General features: G+C 53.9%; 1 long non-coding RNA gene across 1 annotated transcript in view; it reads left to right on the top strand.

Moving 5' to 3' along the window:
* Nucleotides 1-15,367, top strand: part of LOC311204677 — a 308,506-nt gene that overhangs the window by 285,323 nt on the left and 7,816 nt on the right. The window contains exon 2 of the long non-coding RNA XR_014618088.1: nt 7,807-7,880. This is a non-coding gene — a long non-coding RNA (uncharacterized lncRNA). The remainder of the gene's footprint in view (nt 1-7,806; nt 7,881-15,367) is intronic.

Raw genomic sequence — 15,367 nt, 5'->3', positions numbered from 1 at the left:
CCAGTCCCGGGCGGGGCCGTTAAACGCTTTCGGACTCCCCGCTCCGTTTCCCGGGACACGCGTCCTGCCCACCCGCCGCTCTCGCTCAGTCGAGCCTTCGGCCATGGCTGAGCCGGTCGGTACTGCGGGAGCGGGAGAGGAGACCGGCCCCGAGCGCCGGGAGAGCGCTGAGCAAAGGGCTCGGTAAGCCCCGGGAGCCTCCGTCCTCTCACCCGCTGAGCCGGGGGGAGGAGACCGGAGGGGGAACCTGCCCAGGGGCCTGGCCACTGGCCGGTCCCACCCACCTGCGTCCCCCGGGCCACGGACCCCGCGGTTTGGGGGGGGAGAGAGAGGAGAGAGCCGCCCCTCTGCTCCGGCACCGCCGGGGAGAGCTCAGCAGCTCCCGCAGCGCCCACGCACGGCCCGGGCGGCGGCTGCTCGGCGCCGAGCTCCCCGCAGAAGCCCCGCCCGGGGCTTTCCGAAGGCGAGGGAAGAGGGAAGCGTCCCGCCCAGCCGGAGGAGGGGCCGGCCGGCCGGGAAGCAGGAGGCAGAGCCGGGGGAGGGGGGATGGACACGGCCCAGCCCACCCAGCCCGGTGCTGGCGAGGGAGGCCCCGCCCGCGGGAGGGGGAGCAGCGTGACCGCCCCTGGCCCCGCCCCTTGGGTTCCCTGGGCTCTCCCTCCCCTGACAGGCAGCGGTAGGAGCCCATGGAGGGGCTGCTCCGCAGGGTCGTGGGAGGGGCGGCCGGGCTGGGCCGTGCCTGGCGTCGCGCGGGATGGGCGCGTTTCCACCGCAGGCTGCCGGGGTCCGTGTACCAATGGCTGCCGGGGGTCCCCGCCGCTCAAGAGGCCGCCCCAAGACCGTACGGCCACTGAGAGCCTCGTCCCGTCCCGAGTCCCCGCGGCCTCTCGGGGTGCAGCCTGTGGGACCTCTCCCCCCGCTCCCCTCCGAGCCAGCCCGGAGCGCGGCGCCTCGGCCGCCTCTCCTCGGCCTTAGAGCCCAGGGCGGGAGCGGAGCTGGGTGTCCCCCCGCCCCGAGAACGCCCCTGGCAAACACACCCCCCTCCCCCCCCCGCCCCCCCGGCCATCCCCCACCGTTGGCTTTTCCGTCTGTGAAGCGGGAATTTGAAAAGAAACGGGCCCTGGGAGCATGTGTGGGGCAGGAGCAGAGGAGTGTGTGTGTGTGGGTGTCTGTGTCTGTGTCTGTGTCTGCCAGTCTGTCTGTGTGTGTCTGTGTGTGTGTGAGGGGATACAGCGGGTGGAGAGGGGTCCCGGCGTAGGGCGTGTGGAGAAACAGGGATGCCTTCCCAGGTGTTAACAGTTGCCAGTATCTCAGAGCTCCCAGTAAGGGATGGTGGATGGTTGTGGGGTGAGAAAGGACCTTAGAGATCCGTCTTGTTCCAGCCCCCATGCTGTGGGCAGCGGTGGCCACCCCATGCCTGTGGCTTCTGTGTCCCTGAGGAGAAGGAGCGTCTTGTGGAGAGAGACACTGGCTGCACCAGTAGTAGTTCCCAGCAGCCGTGCAGAGCGCAGGGCCAGGGCAGGAAGGTGCCTGTGCAGGCGCTGCTGGCTGTCCTGGCACGATGTGAGCGGGAGACCCGGTTTCCCTCAGCGACCCCTCGCTGGGAATGGCGGGCGAAGCGGTGCCAGGGAAGCCGCGTCAGGTGCTCCAGCTGCTCTCCCGCTGCAAAGGGGTTTTCCAGCAGCTCTGGCTGGGACGGGCTGTAAGGTGCCACAGGTGTTCCCAGGTCCCCTGTGTGAGTCCTTGCACGGAGCTCTCAGAAGGGAATTATCCCAGTGTGGCAGGAGAATTAGCGGTGCCTTGGCTGGGAGAGGCGGGGGATGCTCTGTGGTGGCTCTGTGTGTGTCTGAGATGATCCCAGGGGGCTTGGAAGGGGAACTACAGCAATTAGCTTTGGAAGTTTGCTTGTGGGAAGCTCAGCCGTGGTTGTAAATCCCTGTTCTGTGTGTTCTTTCCTCAGCCCTCAGCCACCTGCAGAACATCCTGATGGGCAGGAAGCTCAACAGCTACAAGCAGGTGCCGCCCATGACAGAGGTATTTCACAGCCCTGGTTCTTCTGGGGTTTGGTGTCCCTTGGGAAACTGTGGGGTGTCTGAAACTGCAGAAGGGTGTGCAGCTTGGAATGAATCCCAGTGCTTTGGGTGGGATTAAGGTGGTGTGGGTGGAGGTTTTGCCCTGGCTACAGGCCAAATGCCCACCACGCCGCTTGCTCACTCCCCTTTGTTAGAAATGCCAAAGGTCCCAAGAAAGGACTCGCAGTGACATACTAGTGAAGCAGTAATTTATTATACCTTCCTGCAAGAGAGGGTGACCGAGCAAAGTAGGCACACCTGTGGTCAGAGTTTACAGCATTTTTATACCATATTCCCATCCGAAATCCCTCCCCTGTTTATCTATGGATTAGGTGTTTCCAACAGGAAAACCTGGTACAGGCTCAACCAAGGCGCCTTCTTCACCTGCTGCATGTCTGGCAGGTTCCTGCTTTCCATTGAAGCCAAATGGGGACCCTCAAATGCTTGCCTTTATCTCACTGCTTAGGCAGCTGAATAGCGGGGCTTGATTGGGACTCAGGGCACGTCTTATTTTATTTCTTCTCCAATCCCCATATGTTATACTTGTCTGTTTATAACACCACAAAGAACATGGAATCCCCACACAAGAAAGTAAAAGTAAAATACTTCTCAAAATAACAAATGTGAAAAGTTGTTTGAGCCAGGCAAAGTTTGGGAGCCAGGAAGTGAGCTGATTCCAGACTACTTTAAATCCCCAGGGTGTATCATCTTGAGCTACTCGGTAGAGAATCTTTGTTTGCTTCCACATATTATTTAAATCTGTTTCAATTTCTTTTTTCTGACTTATGTATGCACAACAGCTTTGTTATAATACCATGCACACACCTCCTTCTTTGGCCAGCAGCAGATCTGAGGCCATCCGATTGTGTCTAACTACGTTACTGAAGGAGGAAACTTGTAATTGCAATCTATGGACAGCATCCCTTGTGTCCCTTTGGAAGAACTCCATGCTAGCAGATATATTAACTGCAAAGAATCCTTTTTCTTGTTGTATCTTTTGTGTTTGATCTGTTAATTTCTGAATGCTGGCATGAATGGACTGAGAGTGGTCAGACAGATTCCTGCAGCACGTGCCACCAGAATCTTGACAGCCGTGTCTGTGAGCCAGGAACAGGAGATCAGTTGCTGCAGGATTCTGTGAGGTGGCAGGTCTCACAGAATCCACATCCGTGGCCAAGTGGCTTAGCTACCTTTGCTGTTGTATTTGTTTGCTTTGCCAGTCAGGAGTGTCAGGAGTGTCTGGGTGTAGGTTACAGCAGCTTCTCTTCTGGTACAGGCAGCCATTATTGTCAGTGATCTTAGGCTGTGGGGAAGTCACTGTTTCACTAATTTTCAGGCGTATTTTAAAGACTGTCAAATAGTTCAGTATGTCCCAGAACAAAACTTGAGTCCACCGTGGCTGCAGTTGGAACACTTGACTGATCCTGGTGTCAGGATCTGGTCCTGGTTCCTGCAGGCTTGCTTTCTTCTGGATGCACAGCTTTATCCACTTGGCTGGTCCCCACTAGGTTCCCGTATCTGTAATGACACAGGCAGATCTCCTTCCCCCAGTTAGTACCTGTAACTTCATTTCTTCCTAACACCTGACATTGACTTTCTTTGATCCCTTCCAAACCTCCTTTTAAACCTACTCCATGTTTCACCATTGGAGGTGCCAAACTGTCCTGAGGCAGACTTAAATGGTTCAAAAGAGAAAGAGCTTTGTTTAGTCGAGCAGCTGGGGAGATGTCCTTCCCTCCCCCTTTTTGTTTCTGAAGCAAACGCTTGAGAGTTTGATTCCTCCGTTCCCCCATGGCCTGGCCTGTGGGCGAGTGCGGTGTCCCTGTGACATGGGGAATGCCCCAGAGCTGGCAGGAGGTTTGTGTTGCCTGTGCTGTATATCCTGGGCCACTGTCGGGTCTGATTTCAGGGGGTACCCCAGGTGCTGCTGTGGCAGAGCGCACGTGGCGTTGGACATGTTTACTAGATCCCCCTTTGTGCAGTAGCCCCACACTGCCAGAGAAAAGGGCTCTAGACAAACACGGACATACTTTTGCCCTCCAAATTCTGGGAGGTGGGTAACGTCCATTTGCCAGGCTTCTGGTGGGCCTGTGCCACGAGGACTGACACCAGGGGCAAGGCCACTGGTGAACTGCTGACAGTCCAGGCACGACTGTACAATCCCTTTAGCCTCAGCAACTGACAGGTGGTGTTGTCACTGAAGCACCCTGGCAGACTGATGAAAGGATTCATGTGATGTCTGAGCCTGTGCACAGCGCTCTGCTGAGGGAGCAGCCCACGCTGGTGCTGCCAACCTGTCTGCTCTCTCATCGCCTTCTGCCAGACCTTGAGTTAGTGCAGTGTGGCTGCAAATATGGGTAATAAAGTACTGATGCTGTCGGTTAGACAGGAGGAGCCAGAATTCCTTAACCTGTTCAGAGTCCTGTTTCTTTAGGAGAAGACTTGCAGTGGTGGCCAGATAAGGTACTGAATTGTTTTTACTCTGTTATTTGCATGCTGTGCAGTTGATTTCTGATCCATTTTCTTTTTGTTTTTTAAATTAAATCCCCCCCCCCAAATGTATTTTCTGTATTTCCTTTTGGAATATTGTATCTCAGTTTATGTGATATAATGTAATAAAGATTATTCTTTATTGTGCGCTTAGGAAAATTAAAAATAGCACCCTTATAGCTGCACGCCTGTTATTGCTGTTTTAACTTCCTTCTCTGTTTGCTCTGAAGGCCCTGCTGGAGATAATATGGTTTGGGGTGGGTTTTACTTCTTTTCTTTTTTAGGTGCACAAAGCATTTAATGTGCAATGGGAAACTCGTGAAGCAGTTTAAACTATCCTTCATCAAGAAACCTTCTTTGTTTTGATTGGCATTATTCCCAGAGATACTTTAGGCTTTTAAGCAGCAACAATGAAAGTTGATGTTTATTTGCAGTTGTGTTTGGAGTTGCCCAATAACAGAAACAAGTATCAGTTACTCCTTCAGAATCCCTTTGGCTTTGAATAGCTGGTTTTCTTTGGAACCTGAATTCATTTCCAGGCAAGAACTAATTCCCACATGAGATACAAGAATAATAGGGACACTAGCCAGCTAGCCCGGTGGTCAGGGGGTATCTGTAGTCACTTAAAGAAATCTTTGAGTGACTTTGACACTTGGGGAAATGTCTTTAAAAACAAAGCAAACAACCCAAAAAACTTGCCAGGAATAAAAGTGATTTTTGAATAAGGATATGGTATAAAAGTGCTACAAACTCTGTCCAAAGGTGTGCCGACTTTGTTAGGTCACCCGCTCTGGCAAGAATGTGTAAGAAATGACTGTTTCACTGACGTGTCTAACTCAAGACCTTTCTCTAGGACCACTGGCATTTCTAACACCAGTGCTGTGGGAGCAGCCTGTGCAGTTTGCTCTGTACTCAGATCACAAACGTTCGCTCCACACGCTGAGCTCCTGAGCTCCTGTTTTATTTCTTCCCCCCCCCCCCCCCCCCCCCGGCTCCGTTCTGCAGCTCCTGGTGCCCCCGCGCCGAGAAGGGCCCTGGCTGGGTTCGGCCGTTCCCGGCCGGTGGGTTCGGCAATTCCCGGTGGGTTCGGTCGTTTCCGGCCGGTGGGTTCGGCAATTCCCGGCAGGCTCGGCAATTCCCGGCGGTGGGTTCGGCAATTCCCGGCGGGTTCGGCGGCCGGTCGCGCGTCGCCGTTGCCCGGGCAGCCGGTCCGGCCAGTCCCGGGCGGGGCCGTTAAACGCTTTCGGACTCCCCGCTCCGTTTCCCGGGACACGCGTCCTGCCCACCCGCCGCTCTCGCTCAGTCGAGCCTTCGGCCATGGCTGAGCCGGTCGGTACTGCGGGAGCGGGAGAGGAGACCGGCCCCGAGCGCCGGGAGAGCGCTGAGCAAAGGGCTCGGTAAGCCCCGGGAGCCTCCGTCCTCTCACCCGCTGAGCCGGGGGGAGGAGACCGGAGGGGGAACCTGCCCAGGGGCCTGGCCACTGGCCGGTCCCACCCACCTGCGTCCCCCGGGCCACGGACCCCGCGGTTTGGGGGGGGAGAGAGAGGAGAGAGCCGCCCCTCTGCTCCGGCACCGCCGGGGAGAGCTCAGCAGCTCCCGCAGCGCCCACGCACGGCCCGGGCGGCGGCTGCTCGGCGCCGAGCTCCCCGCAGAAGCCCCGCCCGGGGCTTTCCGAAGGCGAGGGAAGAGGGAAGCGTCCCGCCCAGCCGGAGGAGGGGCCGGCCGGCCGGGAAGCAGGAGGCAGAGCCGGGGGAGGGGGGATGGACACGGCCCAGCCCACCCAGCCCGGTGCTGGCGAGGGAGGCCCCGCCCGCGGGAGGGGGAGCAGCGTGACCGCCCCTGGCCCCGCCCCTTGGGTTCCCTGGGCTCTCCCTCCCCTGACAGGCAGCGGTAGGAGCCCATGGAGGGGCTGCTCCGCAGGGTCGTGGGAGGGGCGGCCGGGCTGGGCCGTGCCTGGCGTCGCGCGGGATGGGCGCGTTTCCACCGCAGGCTGCCGGGGTCCGTGTACCAATGGCTGCCGGGGGTCCCCGCCGCTCAAGAGGCCGCCCCAAGACCGTACGGCCACTGAGAGCCTCGTCCCGTCCCGAGTCCCCGCGGCCTCTCGGGGTGCAGCCTGTGGGACCTCTCCCCCCGCTCCCCTCCGAGCCAGCCCGGAGCGCGGCGCCTCGGCCGCCTCTCCTCGGCCTTAGAGCCCAGGGCGGGAGCGGAGCTGGGTGTCCCCCCGCCCCGAGAACGCCCCTGGCAAACACACCCCCCTCCCCCCCCCGCCCCCCCGGCCATCCCCCACCGTTGGCTTTTCCGTCTGTGAAGCGGGAATTTGAAAAGAAACGGGCCCTGGGAGCATGTGTGGGGCAGGAGCAGAGGAGTGTGTGTGTGGGGGTGTCTGTGTCTGTGTCTGCCAGTCTGTCTGTGTGTGTCTGTGTGTGTGTGTGTGTGGGGGGGGGGGTCCTGTGTCTGTGTCTGTGTCTCTGTCTGCCAGTCTGTCTGTGTGTGTCTGTGTGTGTGTGAGGGGATACAGCGGGTGGAGAGGGGTCCCGGCGTAGGGCTTGTGGAGAAACAGGGATGCCTTCCCAGGTGTTAACAGTTGCCAGTATCTCAGAGCTCCCAGTAGGAGATGGTGGATGGTTGTGGGGTGAGAAAGGACCTTAGAGATCCGTCTTGTTCCAGCCCCCATGCTGTGGGCAGCGGTGGCCACCCCATGCCTGTGGCTTCTGTGTCCCTGAGGAGAAGGAGCGTCTGGTGGAGAGAGACACCGGCTGCACCAGTAGTAGTTCCCAGCAGCCGTGCAGAGCGCAGGGCCAGGGCAGGAAGGTGCCTGTGCAGGCGCTGCTGGCTGTCCTGGCACGATGTGAGCGGGAGACCCGGTTTCCCTCAGCGACCCCTCGCTGGGAATGGCGGGTGAAGCGGTGCCAGGGAAACCGCATCAGGTGCTTCAGCTGCTCTCCCGCTGCAAAGGGGTTTTCCAGCAGCTCTGGCTGGGACGGGCTGTAAGGTGCCACAGGTGTTCCCAGGTCCCCTGTGTGAGTCCTTGCACGGAGCTCTCAGAAGGGAATTATCCCAGTGTGGCAGGAGAATTAGCGGTGCCTTGGCTGGGAGAGGCGGGGGATGCTCTGCGGTGGCTCTGTGTGTGTCTGAGATGATCCCGGGGGCTTGGAAGGGGAACTACAGCAATTAGCTTTGGAAGTTTGCTTGTGGGAAGCTCAGCCGTGGTTGTAAATCCCTGTTCTGTGTGTTCTTTCCTCAGCCCTCAGCCACCTGCAGAACATCCTGACGGGCAGGAACCACACCAGCTGCAAGCAGGTGCCGCCCATGACAGAGGTATTTCACAGCCCTGGTTCTTCTGGGGTTTGGTGTCCCTTGGGAAACTGTGGGGTGTCTGAAACTGCAGAAGGGTGTGCAGCTTGGAATGAATCCCAGTGCTTTGGGTGGGATTAAGGTGGTGTGTGTGGAGGTTTTGCCCTGGCTACAGGCCAAATGCCCACCACGCCGCTTGCTCACTCCCCTTTGTTAGAAATGCCAAAGGTCCCAAGAAAGGACTCACAGTGACATACTAGTGAAGCAGTAATTTATTATACCTTCCTGCAAGAGAGGGTGACCGAGCAAAGTAGGCACATCTGGGGTCAGAGTTTACAGCATTTTTATACCATATTCCCCTCCGAAATCCCTCCCCTGTTTATCTATGGATTAGGTGTTTCCAACAGGAAAACCTGGTACAGGCTCAACCAAGGCGCCTTCTTCACCTGCTGCATGTCTGGCAGGTTCCTGCTTTCCATTGAAGCCAAATGGGGACCCTCAAATGCTTGCCTTTATCTCACTGCTTAGGCAGCTGAATAGTGGGGCTTGATTGGGACTCAGGGCACGTCTTATTTTATTTCTTCTCCAATCCCCATATGTTACACTGATCTGTTTATAACACCACAAAGAACATGGAATCCCCACACAAGAAAGTAAAAGTAAAATACTTCTCAAAATAACAAATGTGAAAAGTTGTTTGAGCCAGGCAAAGTTTGGGAGCCAGGAAGTGAGCTGATTCCAGACTACTTTAAATCCCCAGGGTGTATCATCTTGAGCTACTCGGTAAAGAATCTTTGTTTGCTTCCACATATTATTTAAATCTGTTTCAATTTCTTTTTTCTGACTTATGTATGCACAACAGCTTTGATGTATTACCATGCACACACCTCCTTCTTTGGCCAGCAGCAGATCTGAGGCCATCCGATTGTGTCTAACTACGTTACTGAAGGAGGAAACTTGTAATTGCAATCTATGGACAGCATCCCTTGTGTCCCTTTGGAAGAACTCCATGCTAGCAGATATATTAACTGCAAAGAATCCTTTTTCTTGTTGTATCTTTTGTGTTTGATCTGTTAATTTCTGAATGCTGGCACGAATGGACTGAGAGTGGTCAGACAGATTCCTGCAGCACGTGCCACCAGAATCTTGACAGCCGTGTCCGTGAGCCAGGAACAGGAGATCAGTTGCTGCAGGATTCTGTGAGGTGGCAGGTCTCACAGAATCCACATCTGTGGCCAAGTGCCTTGGCTACCTTTGCTGTTGTATTTGTTTGCTTTGCCAGTCAGGAGTGTCAGGAGTGTCTGGGTGTAGGTTACAGCAGCTTCTCTTCTGGTACAGGCAGCCATTATTGTCAGTGATCTTAGGCTGTGGGGAAGTCACTATTTCACTAATTTTCAGGCATATTTTAAAGACTGTTAAATAGTTCAGTATGTCCCAGAACAAAACTTGAGTCCACCGTGGCTGCAGTTGGAACACTTGGCTTCAGTTCCTGGTGTCAGGATCTGGTCCTGGTTCCTGCAGGCTTGCTTTCTTCTGGATGCACAGCTTTATCCACTTGGCTGGTCCCCACTTGGTTCCCGTATCTGTAATGACACAGGCAGATCTCCTTCCCCAAGTTAGTACCTGTAACTTCATTTCTTCCTAACACCTGACACTGACTTTCTTTGATCCCTTCCAAACCTCCTTTTAAACCTACTCCATGTTTCACCATTGGAGGTGCCAAACTGTCCTGAGGCAGACTTAAATGGTTCAAAAGAGAAAGAGCTTTGTTTAGTCGCCCAGCTGGGGAGATGTCCTTCCCTCCCCCTTTTTGTTTGTGAAGCAAACGCTTGAGAGTTTGATTCCTCCGTTCCCCCATGGCCTGGCCTGTGGGCGAGTGCGGTGTCCCTGTGACATGGGGAATGCCCCAGAGCTGGCAGGAGGTTTGTGTTGCCTGTGCTGTATATCCTGGGCCACTGTCGGGTCTGATTTCAGGGGGTACCCCAGGTGCTGCTGTGGCAGAGCGCACGTGGCGTTGGACATGTTTACTAGATCCCCCTTTGTGCAGTAGCCCCACACTGCCAGAGAAAAGGGCTCTAGACAAACACGGACATACTTTTGCCCTCCAAATTCTGGGAGGTGGGTAACGTCCATTTGCCAGGCTTCTAGTGGGGCTGTGCCACGAGGACTGACACCAGGGGCAAGGCCACTGGTGAACTGCTGACAGTCCAGGCACGACTGTACAATCCCTTTAGCCTCAGCAACTGACAGGTGGTGTTGTCGCTGAAGCACCCTGGCAGACTGATGAAAGGATTCATGTGATGTCCGAGCCTGTGCACAGCGCTCTGCTGAGGGAGCAGCCCACGCTGGTGCTGCCAACCTGTCTGCTCTCTGATTGCCTTCTGCCAGACCTTGAGTTAGTGCAGTGGGGCTGCAAATATGGGTAATAAAGTACTGATGCTGTCGGTTAGACAGGAGGAGCCAGAATTCCTTAACCAACCTGTACAATCTCTGGTCTGAAACCCCTTTCAATAGTGCCCGTTCCATTCGGGTCACTATTCCCACCACACACAGGGAGTCACAGACTGTATGAACCGGTTCAGCTTTCCACTTGTCAAACACTTGTACAGCCGCCTGCAGCTCCAACTGCTGAGCTGAGGCTGGGGCTCCTTTTAATATCAAATGCTGCCTTTCTCCATTCTCTTGCTATGTCATTGCAGCCTTCTGAGTTCTGCCTCCCCCATCAGTAAATACTGTAACACCCCGAAACTGACACCCACACAACAAGTGCTTTTCTTCTGTTTGACAGTTCTGTGCTACTGTAGAGATTCTGTGTGGTGGGTAATGCACTTTCATTTCCCCTGCACAGTCTAATAAAGCTATTTGCAGGGCAGTGCTGTTCCTCAAGGCTTCTTACACTGACCTGGGCTGTCGCCTCCAAACACAGAGTCACAGTTCCCTTTGGCTGCACTGGCAAAAACACCCATTCTAACAGCCTTAAGGGATCTTTGTCATTAGTCCCCTGCATTATAATAGCAGTCAGAATCCCATCGATGGGTACTAATAACTTCCAGGGCCTTTTCAGCTGCTTCTGACAGGATTCTGGGTGCTCCTGCACCACCTCCTCCCTTCAGCAATGCCACTAAAGGTTCCAGTTCCCTATTTGCAATGCCAGACAATGGTCTAACCCAGTTAATATCTCCGAGCAGCTTTTGAACATCATTTACCGTGCTGACCTCAGCTGGGATCTCAATCTTTTGGGGTGTTATGGTACTTTTATCAATCTGCCACCCCAGATATTTCCACACTGGCTTCTTTTGAATTTCCTCTGGAGCAATCTGTAACCCCTTGCTTTTCAAATGCCCTGTGAACTCATGAATCCAACTGTCAATGCTCAAGTTTTTTCCTGCAATCAGCCTCTCCTCCATGTCATGAGAGAAGATGAGATCAGGATGGGCTTTTCGTACTGGAGCCAGTGCCCAGGGTACATGAGCCTGGCACACAGTGGGTGAATGTTTCGTGCCTTGTGGGAGCACCACCCAATGATTCCTCTCCATGGGTTCATTTTTGTTTGTAGCAGGGACTGAAAAGGCAATTTTTCCTAATCATCAGGGTGTAGAGGAATAGTGAAAAAACAATCTTTGAGCTCAGTGATGAAAACGCCCCCGTTTTTAGGTCTGCTGTCTGGAGGGGTCAGCCCGAGCTGCCAAGCTCCCAGCTCTCCCATCCCTGGAGGGACTTTCCTTAACTCGTGCTCCCAGCGCCATCTCCCGTCCTTTCCAGGAATGGCACCAAGAGGCGTGTTCCAGGGCCTTGTGGAAGGCGGGATGTGTCCCTTAGCCAGTGGCTCCCGTGTTGGATCCTGTCGGTGGGCAAGTGGCTGTGCGGGTCACAGCCCCTGATCAGCCCCAGCGGGGTTTCTGTTCCCAGGGTCAGTGTTTCCCGGGAGCTGCCCCCTGTCACCGGTGGCTCTCAGAGCCCCTTTCGCTCTGTCCCCAGCCCTGCTCTCAGGGGATAAGCGCATCCCTGGCCGCGCTCTCTCGGCCGCTTCTCGCAGCGCCGCACAGCGCGGTCCTGCCGGCCAGCGGGGCTGAGCCCCGGGCGAGCGCTCGGAGCCGGGGCAGCGCCGGGACCGGGCGCCGTTTCCACGCTCCCACCTCCCCCCGTCCCGCTGTCAACTTTCTCCCCCACCCGCTCGTTCCCGGGTCAGCTTTTCCCTGGTAGTTTCTGCGATTGAGCAGCAATTGAGTTCCCTTCAGTTGGAATCCACATCCCCAGATGGGGCTGTTTTTCCCGCTCTGATGCCACCTGACGTGCCCAGGCTCAGGTGTGATCCCCCATCTGATGCAATGACCCCAAATCGAGGTATTCTTTCATTTAGCAGTACCTTAGTTACTTCTCTTGCTTTGTTAGTTCTGCAAGGGAAAGCTTCTGGCCATCCAGTAAAAGTATCCATCAGTGCCAACAGGTATGGATAACCCCCTTTTCTTTGGAGTTCAGACAAATCAATTGGCCAGGTTTCTCCAGGAGTATTTCCCTTTCCAATCGTACCCCATTTTATTCGATTCCCTGTATTAGGATGATTTCTTCAGCACACTGCACATTGCTGTGTGATCTGTTGGACAGTTGTACACATATTTTTCCCTATCCACTTTTGACTTAAATATTCCTATAAAGCATCTGCTCCCCAATGGGTTTTATCATGTTCTTTCTTAACCAAATTCCAAATGAAATTGGAGGGTCTAATTATCCTTCCATCCTCTAAAAGTGCCCATCCTTTAGAGGGGATTTGTACTTTAAGTTCTGACATGAATTCCTGACCTGATTTAGAATATTTAACATTTTCCTGATCACATAATTCAAGTTCATAGTCTTTACTGGTTGCAACCAGAGTTAAAATTTGATTTCCAGATGTCCTTTCTGCAGCCTGCTTAGCTTCATGATCGGCCAGTCTGTTACCTTTTTCTGGATCAGTGTTACTTTTGGTATGTCCCCGACAGTGCAGAATGGCAACCCTGGCTGGTGGCTGTACTGCTTCTAATAAGGGAAGTATTTCTCCTGCATGCTTAATGTGTTTCCCTTGACTTGTTAAAAGTTCACATTCTTTCCAAATCGCTCCATGGGCAGCACAACTCCAAAAGCATTCTTGGAGTCTGTCCATATATTTATCCTTTTTCCTGCTGCAAGTTCCAGTGCTGTGGTGAGGGCACTGATTTCTGCTTTTTGGGCTGAAGTTCCAGTAGGAAAAGGATTTGATTCTCTTACCTGGTCAGTAGTGGTCACTGCATACCCAGTCTTAGGGATTCCTTGTCAGACGAAACTACTGCTACCTGTGAACCAGGAATCTTGGGCACCTTCTAAAGGTTCTTCCTTCAAATCAGGTCTGCTAGAATACACAGCTTCCATAGTCTCCAAGCAATCGTGTACCAGTGGTTCGGTTGTAGTTTCACTGAGAAAAGCAGCTGGCTTCACAGTGTTAGTTACTTTAATCACAGTGTCATCAGACTCCACAAGAATTGCAGCGTTGGGAATCAAACCCTGGTCTCCCTGTGACAGGCAGGAGCTCTCTCACTGACCGCAGAGCAGCACGCTGTGACAGAAGGTGGCAGCAGGACTCCACCCTCCCCTTGTGATTACGGAAACGCCTCGGTCACACTGCACAAGATCTTTATATGATAAATCCAAACCAGAACAATGCTCACTCAATACAGTTATGGAGATTCCGATTGTTAGCAGCATTTACAGGCTACTAACCAGGTGTATACAATCAGGCACTAGTGACCTGGGATACGACACTCGCCTGGGATGTCTCCCAACTGCCTACAGTATCCCCAGACGACTGGTCTCCAGAAACCAAATGCCAAGATACCCAAGTACACCAGATACAGATGGGCATCCACCAAACCAGGAGCTCAAATAAAGTTAAAGGAACACCTTAACAATGGGAGGATGGTCCTGGTCTGCTGCCACAGTGAGCCAGGCAGGGCGAGGAGTCCCTGCGGGAAATCCCAGGGCGTGCCTGGGGAGTCCTGTTCCTCACTGGGTCCTGCAGCCCAGCAGAGAGGGTCCCATCTGGGTGCCAAACTGATGCCTCGGAAAGCTGGAATCCAAACTCACCAGCCTTGGTGACTGTTGAGCAGGGATCCTTTATTGTAGCTCTGGGCACACAGGGGATCGCTCCTCCCAGTGTGTGTGCCCATTAGAGCCAAATTTCTCCTATTTATACAGATTAACTCTACATATTCATTATAATTTCTAGGGAAAGGCAGAGTTATGCAAATTATTTGTAAGAAGTCATTTCTCTTAATTCCCCAAAGATAGAGTATGCTCAGTGACAGCCAGGGGGTCCCTCGGTGGTCCCAAGGAGTCTGAATGCCCTCCTTGCTCTCAGCGCACGCTCCCCACATCTCCTCTCCATGCTTTTCTGGGCTCCCAACACCTGCACCAACAAGTTAGTTTTTTACTGAAAACATGATTACAGCCTGTCGTGGTTTTACCCCGGCTGAGAGCTGAGATCCACACAGCTGCCTGCTCCTTAATTGAAACGAGCAGGGAAAGAGTGAAGCGGGGGAGGGGTGTGTGTGTGTGTGTGTGTGAGAGGCAAGGGAGGGAAAGGAAAGGGGCAAATAACAACCCCAAAACCAAGACACTAAGAGGCCCGTGGGTTGGGATAAGGATAGTTTACTAAGATAACAGAAAGATAAAATATAACAATGCTAACAGGACTTCAGAGCAAAAACACATGAAGCTGTTGATACACAATGCAGTTTCTCACCAAACCACACAGCTCAGGCCGTGCCACCCAGAGCCGTTCCGGAACCCAACCGTCCCCCAAGAACCGTGCGTCCCGGAGCCGCCCCTGCTCTTCCCCCATCAGCCCCCCGATATCCTGGGCAGGACATAATTGGCATGGAATACTCTCTTCGGCCAGTTTGGGTCACCTGTCATGGCTTCGCCCCTCCTTTCTCATGAATAGAGAAATAGGAAGAGCTGAGAAAGTCCTTGACTGTCTGACAGCAACTAAAACCATCAGGGTGTTATCAGCACTGCTTTCATTTTAACTCTCAAACACAGCATTCCATCCTCTGCTACAAATGAAGTTAGCTCTATCCTGACCAAAACCAGGACATTATCCACCCCTTATTCCATACCATTTACGTCATGACCAGATCCAACCATTTCTTCTGGGTACAACCAGTTTCTTGTTTCAGACACACATATATGCATGTACACATGTATACGCACACATGTGCATACAGGGATTATTCCCTTAGTCTATGGACCATTCCTCTGCGTTTGTTGAGTGAATGAACATTTAGTCCATGATGATTTTCAGGCTTCATTCGTTGTAACAGTCTCTCATGGTGTCAGTATGCGCCATTGGATCGTTGCGTGCTGCATCTCGGGCTCTCGACCGATACACCTGACCTGGTCCATGTTCATAGTCTGTGAATCAAAGATGCTCATTTTCAAAGGGAAGGAGGAAAATGTTCTTGGAACACCAGGTCTTGGTCCCGTAATCCTTCATTGAC

The sequence above is a fragment of the Gallinula chloropus genome, assembly GCF_964237585.1.
Source record: "Gallinula chloropus genome assembly, contig: HAP1_SCAFFOLD_145, whole genome shotgun sequence".
NCBI classification, from domain to species: Eukaryota; Metazoa; Chordata; class Aves; order Gruiformes; family Rallidae; genus Gallinula; species Gallinula chloropus.
Note: the sequence above shows the minus strand (reverse complement) of the source record. Positions and strands in the feature narration are given on the sequence as shown.